This window comes from Protopterus annectens, chromosome 9.part0 (genome assembly GCF_019279795.1).
Source record: "Protopterus annectens isolate FY-2018-M chromosome 9.part0, PAN1.0, whole genome shotgun sequence".
Lineage (NCBI taxonomy): Eukaryota > Metazoa > Chordata > Ceratodontiformes > Protopteridae > Protopterus > Protopterus annectens.
In genome coordinates, this window is record NC_056743.1 from 1205909088 (window position 1) to 1205916117 (window position 7030).

Here is a 7030-nt window from a genome sequence, read left to right on the forward strand (position 1 = left end):
GCCTCGTTTTGCAAGCCTGCTTCCTATGCTCCTCCATTGTGGGGAGCTTCAGGGAAGGCTCGGAAGCAGAATGCGATCTCTCTTGGAGAGTTTCCTCAAGACTTAAGGTAGCTGACTGTCCCTGTGAAGCAGGATGACATGAACAGGGGAATGAAGAAGCTAGAGGGGATCAGGATGGAGCTGTGTGTAATGATAAACCATCTCTAGAACTAGAGAGAACCCTTTTGAAGGACAAAAATGGGCCACCTCCAGGCAGTAAACACATTGAGGACCGTGAAAGACTTGTCACTCACGATGGGGTAATGTAGACAAAATTAGCACACTAAAATAAGAGTGCGTACATAGTCACAAACCCACTGGAAAAAGTGGGAAACAAACCTAACTACCAGAAGCAGCTAACACAACAAAGGACCTTAATAGTCACTAACAATCTAAAGTAACAAGCAGAAAACACTACTATTTTAAATTTTATTACTCAAAACTCCTTTTTTGATGGAGGGAAGTAAAGTCAGGATAAAATACCCACAACACAAAAAAAGAAATAAAACTAGCAACCATACTTCAGAAATAAGAAGTATTTAACCAAGAAAATTGCACCACAGGTACTAAATCCCAAAAGGGAAGAGAGGCTCGTCTCCAAAAAAAAAAAAAAGTCAACGACTGCTAAAACCAGATACCACATATGAATCTAACAAGCATAAAATGAGATCTGAAGGACTGTAAGGACAAAGGGAATTATGGGTAGAGGAAAGGAGTCTGAGCCCTGGAGGCTAAAAGTTGCCAGCTTCAGATCTGTCGGGATCCGCTGTACCCTTTAGTTGAGGCTGATTGAAAAGACAACATCATATCTGTGAGGTAGATTAAATCAACAGGGAAGTCTCCAGAAACAGATGGCATTCTTGCGAAGTCTGGAGGGAAGACCGTGAAAAAGATATGACTGAATTTCCTCTTCGAAGAAAGCTGTGAAAGATGTCTTACCCAAGAGAGTAAAGATGATTCAAACCCAGTAGACCCATTTTAATTTTAAATTATGACAAAATTGTTTGTCTGTACTAGCTGCGAGAATGGTAAAAGTGTTGCAAAATTGATAGATAATGGATCAATGTGGTTTTGTGGAGAGGCAAGCATTTGCCAGCATTAAAAGAACAATGATCTAGAGAAAAGAATAATGTAACATGGCAATGCTCTTACACATGGATTGATGCAAAGAAAGCATTCAGTAGTGATTTTATGACCAGGACAGTGGAAGCATTTGCATTCCCAGATAAGAATTTTTTTTCCTTCTTTCGGCTTTTCCTGGTTAGGGGACATCCACAGCGGAGCACCTGTACGCTCATGATTGGCAGTGGAGTTTTACTGTGTCGAGTTGCCAGCCCGGCGCCCAACCTTCCACAGAAGAGACACAAACATGCACTCACGCATAGGACCAATTTGGAGTGTCCATTCCACCTACAGCATGTCCTTGGGATATGGGAGGAATGCGGAGCACCCAGAGGAAACCCACGCGACCACAGGGAAGACATGCAGACACTGCACAGAAGGCACCCCAGACTAGGATCGAACCACAGAACCTCTTGCTGTGAGGCAGCAGCGCTAACTGCTGCACCCCTGCGGCCGCCAAGATAGAATAATAGTGTTAATTAGGGTATATGAATGGTCAGTGACAAGAATTAAAGATGGGAGATTTCCTCTCAAACAAGCTGTGCTTGAACAGAGGAATCCGCAGAAGTGTCTTTTTACTCCTTTATTTGTTTTATATTTAGAGACACTGGCAAAAAAAGTAAGGGACTACAAGTTCAAGGATATAACTGTAATGGTACTCAAGAAAAGTTAAACATGGCATTGCAGTTTTATGGAATATTATGCAACAGTTTCAGGTCTTTTCTAGATGCACAATTAATGAAAATAAAAGGCTACAGCAGTAAGCTTTGTATCCCCACATAAATTGGTTCAGCACACCCATATTTATTGGAACATGATAAGGCAATGTATTCATGTGTATGGAGTAAAAAAAAATCTGTTACAGCAACTAAAGGTATGTGGGAACAGACAAAAGATAAAGCAGTTACTAGAAAATGGAAATCAAAATCAACCAACTACAATTAGAGTGCTGAATATTGTAAAGGAGATGGAAAAACTGGAGGAGGGATTCTTAGACAAAGGAAAGAACAAATTATATAGAAGTAAAAGGAATCTGTGGGAACAATACGTACAGAATAATGTTCAAGGGGAAGAGTGAAGTATAAAGGAATGAAGGAAGGTAATGAATAATTTGTTGAAGTGAATGCTGTCAAAAAGGAAACTTGTTTACTTCAAGAAAGAACTGTTGCTTTGGTTTGTTTTATTTTATATTAATACACGTCTGTCACTGTTTTAGTTGTGATTTTTAAAAGATATTTATAAAATGAAAAGTCTTTCCTTTCTAACGTATCAAAATGTTAAACTTACTGTTAGATACCATCATATTTACTCTTCCACAGAAAGGATGCAACCAATGAATGTTGAATTCCAAATGTGTGAAGAATAAGTGTGGGTGGTACAAGATTACATGAAAAGTCTGAAATGCAGTCACTTGTAGCAGCGTACATAAATTATATTTTCAGTTTCTTTCAACTTAAAGTTCCACCGTTTTCTATTGGCCTCGGCATGTTCTCCAGTCTACTGTCTGTATCTGTTTACAAACTGAACTGATGAACTACAGTAAATGATTCAAATTCCTCATGGGAGGAGTCATACTGCTTTTTAACAAAGGATGAGGTGAGAGGGAAACTTTGAAATGTGATGCCAGGAGATGTAACTTTGAGTAAATCTCCTCTGATGGGGTTACTTAAAATGAAATAACCAGCTCGAAGTTACTAAAAGATTTTACGTAATTATTATAAGCTGCTAAACCATACCTCAATCGCAAATACTTCCACCAAATCTATATTTTAGATGAATGTTTTCAGGACCCAAATCTTGCAAACTGTTAAGGACTTTTATTTCATATGTAAACATTAAGATCCTCTAACATGATCTGTATTGAGGTGCTTTTTTTTTTTCTGGTGTTGAAAGAATTTAGTCAGTTTGATTTCTCTTTTTATGCTGGTTTACTACTTCTGATAACTTTAAGTGGAAACTTTTCTGGGAATTTAGCATCTGCAGTAGTATGTCTGACTTCACTTGGCCCTGGCAACAGGTTCTTTCTGGCAATAATGCTACTTCAGGAACTGAGTTTTAGCTGCTGGCAGTAACATCAGTAACACTACTTATTGCAGTTTATAAAACTGCATCATATCATATCAGACTAGGCAATGATCTTTTAACAGCCCTATACAGTTGTATAAACATTTTGCCATTTGTGCAATACTCTTAGGATGATTCTTTGTCTGTTATCAGTGCTGTAATTTGCTGCTTGCCCAGATCAAGACTGGAAAAAATCTGGTACAGATCAAATAAACAGCTGCATTTTGTCAAATGACCATCTTAAAAACAAATAGAATTTAACTGGGGGAAAAAATGAATCAAACATACACAAATGAAATTCAAAATAAACCACAGCCCGGCTAGCTCAGTCGGTAGAGCATGAGACTCTTAATCTCAGGGTCGTGGGTTCGAGCCCCACGTTGGGCGGTTACATTTTTAAATTTTCTTTAGTACATACACACAGAAAATAAACTTTATCCCAAGAATCATACTCTCCAAGTAAACACAGTTAAAACTGTGAGCAAGCAGTTACGTTAGACTAAACATACATTAATTTATTTCAAAAACTGTTAACAGTATCTATCAATCTTATTTCATTTATATCATAATGTTTACCAGGGTACAGCACTAACCACAGTGGTCAAATTTCAGGCTCATCCTAGAGCACATTTCCAATACATATGCAAAAAACAAAGGAACAACTAAACCTAATTAAGCTTTTTTCCCCTCCACAGGACCTTGCCCGGCTTTTAGAAGTCCAAGCACACTTTCAAAGATGCTTAGAGTCTGTGACAGCATGGTGCTATATACCATCTTTTCTATGGCTGGCTGGGGGGGGGGGGGCTGAGGACTGAGTCATCAGTCATGGTTTTAAGGAGTATCCAGTATGGGCACCATTATGAGTGGCCTGCTACCTCTGTTCATGGGACAAGAGAATCAGGGTTTCTTTGAGTGCACCTACTAGCCACAGGACAGTGTGGAAAATGAGCTTGTACAAAATGCTTATGTATGCTGCATGTGTGCCAGATGTAGGAATCACAGGAACTGCCTGGATGGTGCCCATACACAATGTATATAATACCTTGTATACTACACACCACATGGCAGTTGATGAAGTGGAAACATTTTTGACTGATATGCCAGATGCCAAGTGGAGTAGGCAGGTCCTTGATATTAATATGGGTACAGTCTGTGACCCCAGGACATCAAAGGAAATAGGTTATATCATGTAATGCCCGCACACACACACCAAATGCTACATGGTCTGCATTACAAAACTCTGATCCCATCGGCCCAAATAATAAGAAATAACATAAACAGAGTAGTTCATGACAATAATAAAAATTAAATATATAAATACAAGCTTTCACATATAAATGCTATCAAATACTTTAAAAACCCCAACATACTCTCCTTATATAAAACAATTAATTTAAATTAGTCGCGTGATCAGTTATGTAAACTCCTCTGCTTTAAATAGGTTTAAGGGAATAGGACTCATTAATTCCGAGGAAATACGTTTTATTTGCTGTCAGTAAAATCCATAATACTGCTTACAACAGCTTTATAAAGTGCATCATGCCAAGCTACAATTGTATAAATACACATTTTAATCATTTGTACAACACCTTTGTGTTAACTTTCTAGTGTTGTCTATGCTGTAATTTACCTAGCCAAGGTCAAGGATGGCAGTGCTCTGTAATGGATCAGATCAACTGCTACACTTCATCATGAATATGCAGCATATGTATAATTTATTTATTTTATTTATTTATTTACATTTGTTTACCGGGAAATTTCGACTGGACACAGGTCCTTTTTCAGCAGATGCCCAGGGAGAAAAGCCCCACATCATGTACATGATAAATAGAGATACAAAGTTGTGGCAATAGTAAACAACATTACAGGTTGTTGGCTTTAATACAATAACAAGATATTGATTATCAACAGTATATACAGTAAATGTTGCAAGTTAAGATAGTTTCTTGCCGTTTATAATATTAGTAACAGAGTTGTCAGACAAGATGTTGAAGTATGTAAAAACAACTAGCTATTTAAAAAATGAAAGGTCAAAACACAGCCCAGTTAGCTCAGGCAGTAGAACATGAGACTTATTCTCAGGATCGTGGGTTCAAACTCCACAGTGGGAGATTTTACTTTTTAACTAACTTTCCGTGGTACTGAAATATGGAAAGTAAACTTTAATCCATAATCACACTTGTCAGGTAAACAATTCAAACTGAACAAGCAATTGAGAAAACAAGCTGTACATATACCATGTCATGCTGGATACGGAGAATGCATATGTGCCTTTAAATGTATATTTAGAGCATATGCTGCATTATGCAGTGTAGAAATATTCTCACAGCATTTAACTACATAACAAGGGTTTAATTACTATTAAGGTGTATATAAGAAGGATGCCTTAATGCAGCAAGCAGAAATTTAGAATCATCTTAAGGAAGACATAGAAGTGTGAAGTGAGACTACCCAGTCAGGACTAACTTGTGGAGTGTAACCTATGGAAATAATTGCCTACAGAGGATGAAGCTTGTTCTAGGACAGGCCCATAGCTTTGGACTTATGTTTTCAAGGTAGCCCATGTCCTGGAGGAGCTCTGGATTGAATATTGTTATGGCTGCTTAATCTCCTAAACTTTCCAACTTATAAACCCATATCTACTGTTTCCGCATTTGCCCTATCCATTCCCTACTATATAACTTCTCCTGTTATTAGCTCTTCTATTGCAGTTTTGTATTCTATCCCCACTGCTACAATTTCCCTCCACACTGGTATAATATATCCATTCTTTCGGATGGACCACATTTGCCTTGCCTAAACACCAGTATTATGCGATATAAACTCCTGATCCTTCTTTTTAAATCTCATTGTAAATTTTTTTTTTTTACGTGCATGTTACATTATGTCACTATAAAGTACAATTTAGTTGTACCTTTACTGAGATGTTACTGTCGTTAATATATATGTAACCTGGGGTGAGCATACAAATGGTTAAATCTGATCAGTTTTCTACCCCAGTAAACAAAATTAAATAAAAGAACAGCTGTGTACACTTACAATAAATGTAGATGTTCGAATATATTCACTGTGGCAGTTATGACTTGTGGGATTTCCTGCTGTGAAAGCCCTTGGTTGGCCGGATTACCAGTGAAAATTCATTCCTCCTCCTAAGGCTGGCGGATGTGCTGACATCAGTACCCTTGGGTATATAGGGAGCCGGCCTATATCATGAAATCAGTTTTTTTCCTGTCCCCTAGCAGGTAGGAGCCCCAAGTGAGCAGTAGGGAACTGAGGAAGAGAACCCTTATAGGAAGGGAGGCTGGGGGAGGGGGGTTCCTTCACTAGAAAAGAGGTTATAAGTATATTACTAGTAGGTTTAGGGGGAAGGAGGGAGGGAAAGAAGACTGCATCAGTGAATACACTCTTAACATCTACATTTATGGTACGTGTACACAGCTATACAATGTTCTTCGTGCTTCACTGACTTGTGGGAAAATTCCCAAGGCTGAAAAGAGGAAGGTTAGACAAAGAAGAGGATGCCCTTTAGGATGACAGTGGTGAATCCTGCTTTGGACCTAGAAAAGGCTGCCAAGTGGTAGTATTTGGTGAAGGTATGCACAGATGACCTGGCGACAGCTTCCAAGATGTCCTTAATAGGGATCCAATTCAAAAAGGCAGCAGAGGTTGCAGTACTCCTAGTAGTATGTGACCTGACAGCCTCAGGAGATTTTTTTTGCCACAATGGCTTTAACAAAGAGAGATACAATAGGAGATCCATTTTGAGATGGTGTGTTTAGAAGCTGTTTTTCCCTCCACGCTAGGG

The 7030-nt window shown here is 38.5% G+C and overlaps 1 non-coding gene across 1 annotated transcript; it reads left to right on the forward strand.

The window, feature by feature from the left end:
* The first annotated feature begins 3539 nt into the window (after positions 1–3539).
* On the forward strand, positions 3540–3612 carry TRNAK-CUU. The gene has a single exon. It is a non-coding gene; the product is annotated as a tRNA-Lys (tRNA).
* Positions 3613–7030: the final 3418 nt, after the last annotated feature.